Source organism: Moschus berezovskii, chromosome 2, assembly GCF_049115385.1.
Source record: "Moschus berezovskii isolate FMDL1 chromosome 2, NW_MosBer_1.0, whole genome shotgun sequence".
Taxonomy (NCBI): domain Eukaryota; kingdom Metazoa; phylum Chordata; class Mammalia; order Artiodactyla; family Moschidae; genus Moschus; species Moschus berezovskii.
Genome location: NC_142461.1, coordinates 121,587,753 through 121,604,086, shown reverse-complemented (window position 1 = coordinate 121,604,086; position 16,334 = coordinate 121,587,753). Strand labels below are relative to the sequence as shown.

The 16,334-nt window shown below is 41.6% G+C and overlaps 1 protein-coding gene across 3 annotated transcripts in view; it reads left to right on the top strand.

The window, feature by feature from the left end:
- Positions 1-3,345: 3,345 nt before the first annotated feature.
- Positions 3,346-16,334, top strand: part of SESTD1 (SEC14 and spectrin domain containing 1) — a 138,617-nt gene continuing 125,628 nt past the window's right edge. The window contains exon 1 of one of the 3 annotated variants that reach the window (XM_055398489.2): positions 3,346-3,619. The gene's annotated coding sequence lies outside the window, so the exon portion shown is untranslated. Of the gene's footprint in view, positions 3,620-3,866; positions 3,889-16,334 lie in introns of those variants that run through there. The other 2 variants (XM_088830600.1, XM_055398491.2) reach the window with 2 other exon arrangements.

Sequence of the window (16,334 nt, the reverse complement as noted above, 5' to 3'; positions counted from 1 at the left end):
GTGCATTGACTGTTTACAGGTCAGGTACCCTCCCAGGGGTAATCCACAGTGATTCAGGGATTACAGGGCAGGAAAGAGTACTGCCTGGGGCCACCCCTTCAGCGGGGCCTGTGGGTGGAGCAGTTTCTCCAAGAAGCCTGTTTTGGTGCAGTGAGTGAGTGTTCAGCGAATTACCTGACTCAGCTGAGCTTCAGTGTAGGTCTACCTCATCTCAGCGCATTCTTCAGAAGTTCCAGAGAATGTTGTTTGGGAAACATATGCACATAAAATACTAGCTTACAATGAAGCAAAATGAACGTGAGAAGTTATATAATTTTAAGGGAGAAGTTATATAATTTATAATTAAGTTGTAGGAGAGAAATTAGGAATTTAGGAACAAGTTGCTTAAAGTGCTTTGGGGATTCTCCCTGCCCCTCCACTCCTGAATGCCTTTCAAATGTTATTCTTATTTCACATTATTCTCTGTTTGGCAGGGGATCCTGATACATAACTTCCAAAATGATATTTAAGATGAATACATGCAAAAGTGCACAGTATCCAAAAACAAATTGCACAAATTCAGTTTGGAGGAGTATGCTTAAATAGGTATATGTGTGTTTAAAAAGTCCTTGAAAAGGTTTGAATTTTTGTTTTTAGTTGGCAAAAAAGAACATGATATTTATGAATAGTACAGGTTGGTAGAAAAATATAAATGTGATATCAAGCTGAATTTTGAAACATCATCATAAGAATGCATAAAATTGTATTTCTCTCTTTTCTCTTTATACCTGGAAGGCTGGACTCAGTTCTAGGTGCCACATTTTAAAAGGCACTAGGGTATGTTTAGAGGTGAGTGTGTGGAGGAGATGCATAGGGCATGTGTGTCAAGGCTGTGTGAGAAGGCACACACACTGTTTGCTGACTTAGGCGGTATAAAAGGCTCTGTATGGAAGGGGAATTGGACTCTTCTGTACTCAGTACATCTAAGTACTACATTTACATTCACTGGATGCTTTAATTCAGTTGTGTTCCTTTTAATGCTAATGATTTAACATGTTATTATTTTCCTCTTTTAAAGTCAAGCAAACCAATACTTGGAGCTGTTTTGTGCTTGTCCAAGGTCATATAGATGGAAGTTATAGAACTAGGACCCAACCACACTGCTTTGGAGTTTAAATCCAGTGGTGTTTTCTACTAGTACCATTGTTACCTACCAAGTTTATAGGGAGACACATTTCAGTTCAAGGTAGGGACTAGCAGGGCTGTTCAAAGATGAACACTATTGTAAGGTAGGAGTGGTTCCCTATCACTCAGAGTTCAAGCATATGCTGGACAGCTGCTTTGCAAGGATCTGGCTGTCCCTTCACTTTACAGATATATAAAGGATATGTTTACCTTATTAACAAAATACTAAAAATGAATAGAGCCGAAGGATCTCCAGAGGTGAGGCCTAGTGGATTTAAGTGATTGAGCTATGTTCAATCCTTTGTCATTGGAAAATACAGCACCCAAACACCAGCATTTATAGTCTAATGTGTTTCCTGTTGCAATAGTTGTCGTTTAATAACTGGGTCCTCACTGTTGTGGAACTAGTGGGCATGGAAAGAGGAAGGGCAGGGATGTTTGGTGAGTTACTATAATAGATTGTTTGGCATGATCCTGCTTTATTAAAACAAGCAAAGAATGCGAGTGGTAGTAGGAGAGGGCTTAAAATGATAAACAGAGAATGCCATATGGTAAAGGAAAGAATACTGTGGAAGGTTAAGTAAGGAAGGCAGGGACTGTGGACTGCACTGTATTTCCCTCTTGTTGAGTAGATGCTCAACATGTATTTATTGGAATGAATAGTGACATCAGTACTTGAACAAATATTTAAAGAGGACCTTCCTAGTGCTGAGTATTACGCTATATACAAGAGCCAAAAATGAACTAGACAAAAATCTCTACCCTTTTAAGGAATTCCCAGTCTAGTAAGAAAAGACCACCAATCAAAGCAATAGGAAAAAAGAAAGCGCTAAGGATTATTGTAGAGAATAGATTAAAATTTCCACGAAAGCAGAAAGGAAAAAGGAATTTAGTGTGTGTCGGGTGAGGATGTGGTTGTGGAAAAAGGACAGGATGTCAGGGAAGATTCTAAGAGGAAAAGATGCACTATCTTTATTGTCTTGAAGGACAGTAGACCTTCACCTGGTTAAATGAGGGATGAATTTCAGATAGAGGAAAGCATCCAAAGGCACAGAAACAGAGCCTGGACGTGCGATGTGGTGGGAATTAAAGCTGGAGTTGAAAAGGTCTGGGGATCAGATCATAAATGACCTTGGATGTTACGGTAATAGATTGAACCTGATTATCCACGTGAAAAGCCTCTGAAAGACTTTAAAGCGGGAAGTTCTGTGTTTTTGAAGCATTCCTAGTAGCCCTTAGGAACAGAAGCAGAAACAAAGTTAACAAGACTTGACCTAGAGGGTGGCAAAGAGGCTAAAGTCATGGAGACATATTATCAGTCACAGAAGTAAGAGGAAATATTAATCCTTGGGACTTTCAATCAGAGAACTTTAGTAGAGAGATTTAGTTGCCTAGTTGGTGGAATGGTAATTTTTTTTCAGTGGAATTAGGTGATACTGAAGTGAGTGGCATAGTGAGTAATAAGTAAGGCCTGAGATTGGGACCACATGGCTGCCCTGAGCTTGTATTAGCTGATGACTCTTTTGAACTGAATTCAGGAAATGACATAAAAACAATTTGCGCAAGAAAACTGGAAGAACAAGGACTCTGAAGTCATTACATTTGGAGAAAAATAACTAGGGGTGGTGAAGATGGGCAAATAGCCATTATCAGAGGGTCATTTGTGGATAAATTCTGGACTGCCCAATGGAAAGCTCCCCAAAGAAAAACAAATGTCCTGAATCCAGCCCTTTCTCACTACAACCCATTCCCCTCCGTATCCTTCAGCTACATCACACACCTCTGGGTGGGAGAGTCGTCTCCTGGCAGTGGGTACTTGGAACTAAAGGAATCCCAACAAACCTAAGATGTCAGTGTCAGAATTCTGAAAATCTTGGACACCATATACATATTTCTGTATGAGGGCAGAGACAACAAATGACTTGCGAGGCGTCAAGTATGGTCGTGGGGGTGTCCTTCCGTAAGCCCAGGCTGCCCGACTCTAGGCCCAGTCCTCCTCCCACCACCCCAGGGTGCCTGTGGGCTTGGGAGGCGGGAGCTCGGCGCCCCGTAAGGGTCGCCCGGTGGGCCCGGTGGCGTCGGAGGCGCCCTCCGCGCCCAGCCCCCAGCCCCCCAGCCGCAGCCGCAGCCGCAGCGGACTCCCGGCCCCGCCCCCTTCCCGTGCCGGGCGGGGTCGCCGCGCCGCCGCTCCCCGGGCGCGCGCTGGGCCGCGCGGACGCGGGCCGGGCCGAGGGTTCGCGAGGTCTCCCAAGGCCGCCCGCGCCGCAGCCCCCGGCCTGACGCACAGGGGGCCGGGACGCGGATCGCCGCGGGTGACCCGAGCCACCGCCGCCCGGGCCCGCTCCGCCCCCAGCCCGCCTCCCTCCCGCCTCGCCCTCCGCCTCCGCCCGCGCCTCGCTCGCGTCCCCGCGTCCTTCCCAGCGCCCCGGAGCCGCCGGCCCCCAGCGCCAGCCAGGTGAGTGTGGCCGCCGCGCGGGAGGACCGCGCAGGCCCCGGGGCCAGGCGGGGAGCGGGGGCGGCGGGCCGCGCGCCTGCGGGAGGCGCCCCCGCCGCCCCGGCCGCCTCCGCAGACAAAGCGCCCGAGGTGGGAGTCCCGCGGGCGGCCCTTGCCTCCGCGCCGCCTGCCGGGTGCGGCCGCGGCCCGCTGAGCCTGGGCGGCCCGCGGCCCGCCTCCCGGGCGCCCTTGTTCGTTTCTGGGTGAAAGGGACCCGAAACGTGCAACAGGTACGGGCGTTAATCGCTATCTCCCGGCGGGTCTGCTGCGCCCGGCGTGCGGGGACCAGATGCGGCGGCCGGCTCCGGGGCGAGTCCCCGCGTCCAGCGCCCGCGGCTCGCTCCTTTGTGTGGCCGGTGATGGCCGGCGGGTGGGCGACGCCGGCCAGAGACCCCCGGGGCTGCCGGAGCCTTGGGGACGGCTCCCTGGGGGCGTGGGGGCTTGGCTTACCCCGGGTCTGCGGGCTGGTCACATCCCTCCAGCCTTCGCAGGAGCCACAAAGGGAAGGGAGCGCGGGTTGGCAGGGGTGTCTGCATGTGTATTTATTTTTATACGGGAGGTAGACGTGTATTGGAAAGGAACCGCAGCCTGGCAGGCTCTTGAGGGCTTGTGTGGCATTTCACCCCGCGATGCACCATTTGGACATGGCAGCTGCTGCGACTCCCCCTTGGTTCTCCTCTTGGTGCTTTGACATCTTTCTTTTAAGCACACAGCACCTGAGAAGTTGGAAATGCTGTTGAGTGAGGAACTCAATACAGCTGTTTGACAGGTCGTCCGTCTCTTCACGTTTTGTCTGTGCCAAGTAAACCCACCGTGTATGCTAGCATAGGTTGGCAAACCCTCACATTAAGATCACCGCTCAAAAATACCCCCATATTGGTAAATATTAACCCGTATGGTTTACTTTGGCTTGGTGAACCTTATTTTCTTAGTTGTGAGAAACTTTTTTTTTTTTTAACCCCGAAAGAAAGAATACAAAATAGAGAACAATTTATCTTTGTTTACATACCTTGGGTCGTGCTGTTACCTAGCTGGTTTCATTGGTATGCTATTTTAGTATAACAATACTAAATGGAAGGAAAATATCTTCCTTTTTCTTTGAGCAATAAAATACTTCTTTGTTCTAGAACCAGGAAGCTTTTATACATAATACTTTGTGTGGTCAAAAGTTAGTGACTGTCTTTACCCCGTGACGAAATTCATGAAAAAATACCCAAAAGACTTAGAAAGCATTACCCAGCTCTATAGGTGGTTTTTATATTCCAAATTCCAGGAAATCATTTTGTTGTATATTTATTCAAACAAGCTAGACTAAATTTAACCTTAAAAATTGGGCCTACTCTGTAAATTCCCCAGCATTAGGGAATGAATTGACTGCATTTCAAGAATTTATCAAGCGTTTTGATTTCTGTATATAATAGTTGGAAGGAGCTGGTGGTGGACCTAGAAATGTGACAGCAGAATGCAGAACATGAAAACAGGTAGATCACAGTTTTAATTGATTGATGGGTATAGCTGAAAACTAAATGTCCACTAATTTAAAAACAAAATACTACATTTTGACCTATTTTTTTTTTAAAATGTACTCTATAAAGATTCCTTGACACTGTCTTTACTCCCTAAAAACAAATGATACTAATAAGGACTTTTCTTTTGAAGAAATAAACTAATACCAAATTAATCTGATCTGTAGAAAGTTTTTCTGACATAATTAGTAGTTTCACTTTACTAAAAATACCATTCATCTGTGTAACATCTAACTTCAAAGAGCTTTCATAGCTGTTAACGAGCAGCAGGAACAACCTCCTGAAAAAAGTAATGTCTTTACTATTAAAAAGTAGGAGAAACGTAAATTTCTATAACAGTTTTACTAAAATATGACTCTTATACTGTAGAATTCACTCTTTTAACATGTACAATTCAGTGGTTTTAGTTTATTCACACTGTAATGCAAACATCATCACTAATTCAAGGAGCATTTTCCACATCCTAAAAGGAAACCCTCATGCCATTAACTGCCACTCCCATTCTTCCTCATTGACACTTGGCAGGCACAAGTCTACTCTCTGTCTCTCTGGATTTGCTGATTTAGGACATTTCCTATAATTGGAATCACACATTATGTGGCCTTTTGTGTCTTTCACTAAGTGTAGTGTTTCCAGAGTTCGTACATATTATGCATGTATTAAGATACCTCCTTTTTATGGCTGAATAATATTCCACTGTATGGCTATGCTACATTTTGTTTATCTGTTCATCAGTTGATGGAAATTTAGGTTGTTTCCACTTTTTGGCTTTTATGAGTAATGATGCTATGATTGTTCACTTACAGGTTTTTGTGTGGACTTATGTTTTCAGTGATCTTGAGTATATACTTAGATGTGGAGTTGCTTGGTCCTAAAGTAACTCTAACTATTTGAGGAACTGCCAAATTATTTTCTGTAGTGACTGCATTTTACATTCCCATCATTAAAGTATGAGGGTCACACTTTCTCCAGCCTTGTTAAGGTTGTCTTTTTGATGATAGGTATTCCAGTGTGTGTGAGGTGGTATCTTTGGGTTTTTGTTTGCATTTCTGTAATGGGCTAATGATGATGAGCATCTTTAAGTTCTTATTGGCCATTTATATATCTTCTTTGGAAAAAAAATGTTTGATTTATAATTTTTCAGTTTATGTTTTCACATGTATTTTTCTTCTTTAGTCTTTGAAATAACCCAGTTAAATAGGATTACTCCTATTTTGCTGCTAGGACACTAAGGTTTAAAGAGGTTAAATAATTTGTTCATTTTTTAACCTTATGAAGTTAATAAGAGTCAAGGTCTGAATGTAAACTCAGATCTTCTGACTCTGCTTCCTGCATTCTTTCCACTTTATGAGGCATACGAAGTTAAATTGTGTTTGCAGCTTTGCTTAGTTAATCATCGACAGAGTAGGGATAAAATAAATAAATGAATGAAACCAACAACAAAAAGCAGGTGTTGTGTCCACAGTACCTCATGTTCTCCAGATTTTGTTATGCTTTTTCAAATAAATTCTTTGATTTCTCCTATCCTAATAAGGTAGATGTCATTTCCATATTTTCTTTGGGGAAACAAACCTAAAAACAGTTTCTTATTGGCAGTGCTAATCCTAGAACTTGTTCACTGAGACATTGCACTTTCTGTTCCCCTGGAGCTTCCATGTTCTCTATTTTTCCACTAATTTATACCCTTTAACCATAGAGTAATTGAATAATTTCACAGTTTTCATAAACATTAAGTTATTTCTAGGTTACACTGAAATTAATTTTTATTTTTGAACAGGGCAGTTTGCCAGATTCACTTTGAAGTGTAGGATTACTAAGGTGTGTATTTCAGTTTTTATGTGTTACTTACTCTGAAATTCTTGTCTCCCTAGAGGGGAGGTAGAGGCCATATGTTATTTATTTGTCTTTGCATATCCATTGTCTACCATTGTGCCCAGACATGTAAGAAGGACTCTAACCTTTGTTGGACAAATGAATACAAATATGTTTTTTCCACTTGTCCCCCCCACCCCGCCAAAAAAAAATCCAATAAAAGTCATTCTTAGAATAAAGGCAGTTCAGTTCAGTCGCTCAGTCGTGTCCGACTCTTTGCGACCCCATGAATCACAGCACGCCAGGCCTCCCTGTCCATCACCAACTCCCGGAGTTCACTCAAACTCATGTCCATGGAGTCGGTGATGCCATCCAGCCATCTCATTCTCTGTTGTCCCCGTCTCTTCCCACCCCCAATCCCTCCCAGCATCAGACTCTTTTTCCAGTGAGTCAACTCATTGCATAAAGGCAGTACACATTCTAAATAAAGAATTTTTTGTCCCTCGCGTATGACCTGAAAAATAATAAGTGATAATTAAAACTTGACTTAAAACAGCACTGTCTGATGGAAGAAAGTAAATGTTCAATGCTGGGCTTAAAAAATTGGTTCCAGGTATCTGGAGGCTGGCACAAATGCTCAGTGCCCACATACAGGGTTATACCTTGTTTTAGATAAATGAATGCCCAATGAGTGAATAAAATAATTAGTTTTGACTGTGATAGCTAGAGGAGATACATCAGATGGCTATCAGGTCCTGTTTTTCATTTGTATATTTTAATTGTCAAATAGGATACATGTTAATTATTAAAAAATTGATATAATGTACAGGAGTATAGAGTAAAGGCCTTTCCTGGCGTCTCAGATGGTAAAGAATCCACCTGCATTGTGAGAGACCTGGGTTCAATTCCTGGATGGGGAAGATCCCCTGGACGCGGGCATGACAACCCACTCCAGTCATCTTGCCTGGAGAATCCTCATGGAAGAGGAGCCTGGCAGTCTATAGTCAGTCCATGCGGTCACAGAGTCGGACATGACTGAGCAAATAAGCACATATAGAGTAAAAGGCAAAAATGTCACTTCACTATTTGTCCACATCCCTTCCTTCACCCCCAAGACTACTCCTGTCCCAGGTCACCTTGTTAGCAGTTTGGGGTTTATATTTCCAAATGTACATCTTTGCATTTATATGTGTATGTATGTACAAATACATTTACATACCCAGCTATCCTTAGTATGTATGTGTGTATTCAGTGGTTTTTCTTACACAAAAGAGATCATACTACACATATTTGTTTTTCACTCAACCTATTAAATACATTTGCGTATGTGATCACAAAAATAAACATAATTTTACGTTTCACTTTTAGTTTGCTTTTCTTGACTCATTTCGTGTCAAGATTAAGCTAGTCTCTGAGAATGAATTGGGAAACTTTTTTTTCTTCTGTGCTCTGGAATATTTGAAACTGCCCTATAAACATTTATTGACAATCACCTAACAGTCTTGAAGGGAGGGAAGAGAGCTCTAGGACAACCTTTCTGTGATATTTTTCTGTTTTTATTGTTTTATCAGGTTTTGGCCCTTATTTTCTGTTCCATTTTTGGTTAAAGAAGTCCTTCCCCCCAGTCCATCCCTTCCCCCAGCTCTGATGAGTAAATTGACAAAAGCAAAAGATTACACGAATCACTGCAAGGAGGAGTATGTGTGCTTTTCTTTTAGAAAGATCCAAGGCAGAGTCCTGCTGTTAGTAATTGTATAACCTAAGTAAGGAGAAGGAAATGGCAATCCACTCCAGTACTATTGCCTGGAAAACCCCACGGACAAAGGAGTCTGGTAGGCTGCAGTCAATGGCGTCGCAAAGAGTCGGACACAACTGAGCCACTTCACTTCAAGCAAGTTACTTACCTTTTTGAAACTTGTTTCTTTATCTGTAAAATGGTGATAATCCCTATATCACAGAAATCTCAAAAGTATTAAATGAGATGTGAGCTAATATGTGAAAAATTTCAGTGGTTGGATCCAGTAAGAATGAAAAAATTTATAATACTAACCTATAGCATGCTATACAAATGTAAATTTGTCACTGTGGTTATTATAAATTGTTTTAGCCTAATACAGATAAATTTAAGGAGAATAGATGGTGGTGCTAGGGACAGTTTCCACTAATACATTGGAAGGATCTATAAAAATTTCCAGGCCATTTATGATTTAATTTTGGTAAACAGTTGTTTCTAAACACTTGTGTGCCTTTGAAGCAGGATAGTAGGAGAAAGTAGTAGACCAAATAGACCTGGGTTAATTTTGTATTATCAATCTGACTTTGATAAATTAATTTCTCTCAGTAAAATTGGATGAATGTGCCTACTTTGCAGGGTAGTCATGAGGAAAGAGGTTAAGATAGTGCTTGGCATCTAATAGATGTACAACTGGTTAGTTTTTTCTTTGCATGTAATGAGTGCCTGACAGTGATGAACATGAGGTGTTGGGTTTTGCTATTTTAAGACTGCTTGATGTAGTGGCAAGAACCTTAGTCCCTAAATTAGAGCCTTGGTCCCTAAATTTGGCCTATATATCACAGTGACTAGGCATTGACCTTGGACAAGGCACCTACTAAGCTTCTGTTTCCTTACCTGTAAGAAAAGAGCAAGAAAACTGATGCTTATTGAGGATCTGTTTTACATACAGTTTACTAAAGTGAAAGTCGCTCAGTCTTATCCGACTCTTTGCAACCCCATGGACTGTACAGTCCGTGGATTTCTCCAGCCCAGAATACTGGAGTGGGTAGCCTTTCCCTTCTCCAGGGGATCTTCCCAACCCAGGGATCGAACCCAGGTCTCCCGCATTGCGGGCGGATTCTTTACCCTCTGAGCCACAAGGGCTTACAGTTTATTAAATAGTTTACAAGTCTTATTTAATCCTTCCAATAATCTTATAGAGATTATTGTCATTTCTCAAGTTTTATAGGTGAAGAAACAAAGGCACAGGAATTAGACTTCCTGAGGTCCACTTGGTGGACTCCCCAACCCCTACTCCCAGTCCTGTCCATGTTCTTTAACTCATTACAGCTATTTCCTCCTGGGGTGGTAGGGTGTTCCCCTGCATACAGGGAATACCAAATGAGGAACTTTCTGCAAACTGAAATACTAGATGTATTAAAAAGCTCGGCCAGTGTAGGATGAAGCTACTTATTTATTAATGATTTCCATTAATAAAATACAAACAGAATTGTTAATGTGTCCTAATGCCTCTGCTTAAGAATAGTAATTTAAGTTTTATAATACTTGTGTTGCTCATAATTGCTTTACCTAAATAATTTATTAGGCTTCATTCATTTCCAATTTGACCAGGTAAAGAGGAGCAGGTAGGGAGTAGTTGTAAAGGAAAAGATAAGCTTTATTCTGCTGTTTGATAGTGGTGTGTGTGTCTGTATTTATGTATGGACGCATGTATGGAAGAATTGGGAGGTACAGTTCCCTGGCAGTTTGGCATTTACAGAAACTACAGGTTCTTGGAAAGAAGTCAAGAGAATCTGCATTATAATTCATTGTCTGCTAGAGGACTTGCAGAGTCATTTAAAATATGAACCTGCCTTTCTCAGCTGGTTTGTGAAGAGCTATTGATTATATTCTTGAAAGATAGTAATGTCTTTCCTTTTATAGGAGTTGCCATTTTATTTGATAGATGCAGTGATATTGATTTGGCATTTCTGCAAGCCTTGTGCCAGGGATATGCAAAACAAAAAATGCTGTTGGAACATCACAAATCAATTGTGATTCAGTAGTTGGTGATGGACAGGGAGGCCTGGCGTGCTGTGATTCATGGGGTTGTAAAGAGTCGGACACAACTGAGCAACTGAACTGAACAGTATAGAAGGTTTTAGAGATTATCTCTTGAGGCTTCAGGTATCATTTTTATTCTGTTTGGTAGGAGTGGGAATTCCTATGTTTAGATTAGAGAATTTTTCAGAGTGGGCTTGAATTGCTCTTGGTAAATCTCACTGTTTGGAGAAGGAAATGGCAACCCACTCCAGTGTTCTTGCCTGGAGAATCCCAGGGACGGGACAGCCTGGTGGGCTTCCGTCTCTGGGGTTGCACAGAGTCGGACACGACTGAAGTGACTCAGGACACGACTGAAGTGAAATCTCACTGTTACTGAATGCTTGCTATTTTGCAGAATACAAAGCATTGTGGGCTGTGAAAGAGTTACAGAACATGGTTCTTGTCTTCAAAGAGTTTATATTTAGTCAGGGAGGCAATGAAGGAGGAAACCAAGTAAAAGGACACAGAGTTCTTAAAGCTTATATCTGCTCCTTGTAAAATCAGTTTTGCTGCAGTGAGCTTTGGTGAGGCGTCATAGACTCTCCTAAATGGACACTGGAAGGAACATCCCAACCCTTGAAAACTGATAGTTGTGTATCTTGTTCTTTCTCTGTATAGTGTTCTCTTTGCTTTGTAAAAGTTACTCTTTGATGTTAGTACCAAGAATAGTTCCCCTTCTGAGTACTTTTCTGTTTCTCTCCTGAACTGTGGACTGGATTTTCCCTTAGGTGATGGCTGTTAGAAAGCCAGACCAGATTTGTAGCCTACCCCAGGGCAGGCTTATAGATTTTATGCTGTATATTTTTTCAACTTTTTCCTTGGCATCATTTTTGGTGTTTTCCTTATTCTTTTATGTTATTTTATGTTAATTTTTTATAGTTCATGTATTCCTGTAAGTTTCATTAATATTTTCAGAACAAAGTAGGAGTAAATGTAAATAAATATATGTGAAATTCATGGAGGAACTTATCAAGGCATACAAATCAATATGACAAATAGGTTTTATTTCACCGGCCTACTGAGGTTGATAATGATGGCTGCCTGGAGCCCTGCATTAAGAAGTATCAATAGCTGGAGTCTGTTTCTGTTTTGTAAATAAGTGCATTTGTGTCATTTCTTTTTAGATTCCTCACATCAGGGATATTTTTCTGGCTTCACTCAGTATAACAATCTCTAGGTCAATCAGTGTTGCTGCAGATGGCATTATTTCATTGTTTTTAATGGCTGAGTAATATCCCATTATATATTCAGTTCAGTTCAGTTCAGTCGCTCAGTCGTGTCTGACTCTCCGCGACCCCATGAATCACAGCACGCCAGGCCTCCCTGTCTGTCACCAGCTCCCGGAGTTCACTCAAACTCATGTCCATCGAGTCGGTGATGCCATCCAGCCATCTCATTCTCTGTCGTCCCCTTCTCCTCCCGCCTCCAATCCTTCCCAGCCTCAGAGTCAACTCGTTGCATGAGGTGGCCAAAGTATTGGAGTTTCAGCTTTAGCATCAGTCCTTCCAATGAACACCCAGGATTGATCTCCTTTAGAATGGACTGGTTGGATCTCCTTGCAGTCCAAGGGACTCTCAAGAGTCTTCTCCAGCACCACAGTTCAAAAGCATCAATTCTTCGGTGATCAGCTTTCTTCACAGTCCACTCTCACATCCATACATGACCACTGGAAAAACCATAGCCTTGACTAGACAGACCTTGGTTGGCAAAGTAATGTCTCTGCTTTTTAATATGCTATCTAGGTTGGTCATAACTTTCCTTCCAAGGAGTAAGCGTCTTTTAATTTCATGGCTGCAGTCAGCATCTGCAGTGATTTTGGAGCCCAAAAAAATAAAATCTGACACTGTTTCCACTGTTTCCCCATCTATTTCCCATGAAGTGATGGGACCAGATGCCATGATCTTTGTTTTCTGAATATTGAGCTTCAAGCCAACCTTTTCACTTTCCTCAAGAGGCTTTTTAGTTCCTCTTCACTTTCTGCCATACGGGTAGTGTCATCTACATATCTGAGGTTATTGATATTTCTCCCGGCAATCTTGATTCCAGCTTGTGCTTTCCATTGTATATATCTACCACATATTCTTGATCCTGTCATCTCTTGATGGTCATTTAGGTTGATTCCATGTCCTGATTACTGTAAATAGTGGTACAGTGAACATTGGGGTGCATGTATCCTTTCAGACGATGTTTTTCTTTGGATATATGCCTAGGGATTGCAGAACTATATGGTAGCTCTATTTTTAGTTTTTTTTTTTTTAAGGAACCTCCGTACTGTTCTCCATAATGGGTGTACCAATTTACATTCCCACCAACCGTGTAGGAAGGTTGCCTTATCTCTACAGGCTCTCCAGCATTTATTGTTTGCAGATTTTTGATGATGGTCATCCTGAAGGTGTGACGTGATAACTCCTTGTAGTTCTGATTTGCATTTCTTTAAGAATTAGACTTGGGGATTCCTGGGTGGTTGAGTGCTAAAGAATCAGTCTGTCAATGCAGAAGACTCAAGAGGTGCAGGCTTACTTCCTGAGTCCGGAAGATCCCCTGGAGTAGGGGGATCGCCACTCCAGTATTCTTGCCTGGGAAATTCCATAGGCAGAGGAGCCTGGCAGGCTAGAGTTGGACACGACTGAGCAACTAAACACACGGTAATTAGAGAACCAACTTAATGGTTGTGAGGTGAGGCAGGGGAAGATAGGGAGTTTGGGATTGACATGTTCAGATTGCTATGTTTAAAAATGGATAACCAACTGTACGTAATGTATACCATAGGAGACTGCTGAAATATTATGTAACAATCTAAATGGGAAAATAGTTTGAAAAAAAATAGATACAAGTATAACTGAATCACTTTGCTGTATGCCTGAAACTAACATAACATTGTTAATCAATTATACTCCAGTATAGAATAAGTGAGTAAGCCCTGAACAAACAAAAAGCAGTTACAAATGCAGCAAAAAATTTTAAATACTTAGAATATAAAGTATGTCCATGATCTTATAGTCAAAATTTTAAAAAAGAGGTAGTTGGAGGCAGTATGAATTTAGTGGGAAAGGCTGCTGTGATCGCAGAGCAGTGTTGTCAGCGGTGTAGGAGTAGTGATGGCATGAGTGCCTGTATTTGCATCTGTTACAAAGTATACGGGATGCTGAATAGCTCAATAGGTGGGTGGCTTTGAAGTTCCTAGCTTGGTTTTACTAGGAGGGACGGGAAGTTGGGGAAGAAACTGACTTGTTAGGGTTGGTTTGGTTAGAATGAAATGTTTGCACTGCATAAAGGAGAAACGAGGCTGGAGGGAAAAGTGAGGATGGGGATGTGGGAAGCTTTAACTGATAGATGAGATTAGATTTTTAAAAATCTTCTAAAATTCTAATTATTCCCCTGTGTTATTTCCAGGGCTTTGCCTGAGTTCAAGTCCATGTCATACCTGTAATTTTAAAAGTTAATTGGAAAAAAAAAGTTAATTAGGTAATTCACTCGTTTCAAAGTTTAAAAAGTGTAAGAGAACACAGTAAAAAGTCTTTTATTGCTGTTCCTCAGCTACTGAGTTCTCTCTACAAAGTCATTGTTATTAGATTCTTATGTATCCTTCCAAAAATATTTTTTGTATGTATATGTGCTTTCCCAACTGTTTTACACAAATGATATTTTTATACTTATGCATATATGCTTCTTCCATACTAGACACTCTATTCTTTACCTTAAGCTTTCACTTAGAGGGTTGTTTTTCATAGCAGTGCACAAAGAGCTTTCTTCTTTGTTTAAAAAAAATTTTTGTTTTTATTATTTTTGCCCCCCTACTCGGCGTGGTGTGAGGGATCTTAGTTGCCTGCCCAGGGGTGGAATTTGTGCCCCCTACTGTGGAAGTTCAGAGTCTTAACCACTAGACTGCTGGGGAAGTCCTTTGTCCCTTTTCTGTTTTAAATAAACTTTTTACTTTGGAAAAATTTTAGACTTAAGAAAAATTGCAAAGAAGTTTCCATATACACCTTACCCAGTTTCATTTTCCTTTAATTTCGTCATCTTACTGTGGTACACAGTCAGAACTAAGAAACTGATGGTTTGTTATTGTTAACAGAGTTTATTAGATATCACCAGTTTTTCCGTTCTTTTTCTGTTCCATGATCCCATCCAGAATACTATAATTGCATTAATTGTCATCTCTCCTTAGTCGCCTCTGACAGTTTTTCAAACTTTTTATGACCTTGACAGTTTTTGGGAGTACTGGTCTGTAGACTGTCTCAACATGGGTTTGTCGGATGTTTTCCTCATTAGCATGGGGCTATGGACTGTTGGAAATACTGCAGTTGAGTTGTCTTACTCATGTCTCCATGAGGGAGTACTACATGATATTTACAAGACATCACTGGTGGTGGTTAACTTAGATCCTTTGGTTATGGTAGCATTTGCCAGTTTCGGCACTGTAAAATTGCTGTTTTTCCCTTTCCATTATAGGTGAGTTACTAAGCTTAGGCTACCCTCAAAGTGGGAGGGGGAATTAAAGGAAGTTTTTTAAAAAACGTAATATTTCTTTAGACTTCCCTAGTGGCTCAGATGTTAAAGCATCTGTCTACAATGTGGGAGACCTGGGTTCGATCCCTGGGTCGGGAAGGTCCACTGAAGAAGGAAATGGCAATCCATTCCAGTAGTATTGCCTGGAAAATCCCAGAGACAGAGGAGCCTGGTAGGCTACAGTCCATGGAGTCGCAAAGAGTCAGACACGACTGAGCGACTTCACCTAATATTCCTTTAGATGTGTTGAGAGAGTGTGTAATTTCCTCGGAACTGTCTCGCTGCAACAAAGATTTGAAGTGGTGGAACAGTGTTAAAGCAATGTTAGAGCTCAGAGTTTTATTCAGTAAACAGAGGATAGTATACCCTTGAGTTGTGAGGGCAGGCTGACCCCAAAGGAGAGGCCCCAACTCATCTAGGCTCCCTCCTTTTTTACGTTTTGTTTGCTTTCCCCGAGCCTGTCCTATGGAAATTAGGGATAGCCAGGAAGCGGGTATGTGTGTTTCACCTGAGGTTCTCACTCAGATCCTTGGATTTTTCCTTCGTTCCCTTTTCTGGGCTTTTCCCTTTGTCTTTTAGCCACCACCATTTTGGACTCCTTTTTCCTACTCTTCTTTCCTAACTACCTAGCAGATGGATGTATCCAGTTATTCTCCCTGTTGATGTTTAAGGTTGGCCAAAAAGTTTGTTTTGGATTTTCCCATAACATCTTACGGGACAATGAGTATGAACTTTTTGCCCAATCCAGTGTTTAGGTGATTTAGTATATCGTAATAGTTAAGAGAACAGGCTCTGGAGCCACACTGCCTAGATTCAGGCGTTGGCTCACGGTAGCTATGTGGTCATGGGCTACTTTTATTTGGCTTCTTAGTTTTTCCATCTGTACAATATGAATGTTAATAGCGCCTGCCTCAGGATTGTTCAGAAGATTAAATGAGTGTATGTGTTAAGTGCTTGGAACAGTGTTTGGTACTGTACTAAGTGCTAGATAATTTTTTGCTATCATTATAAA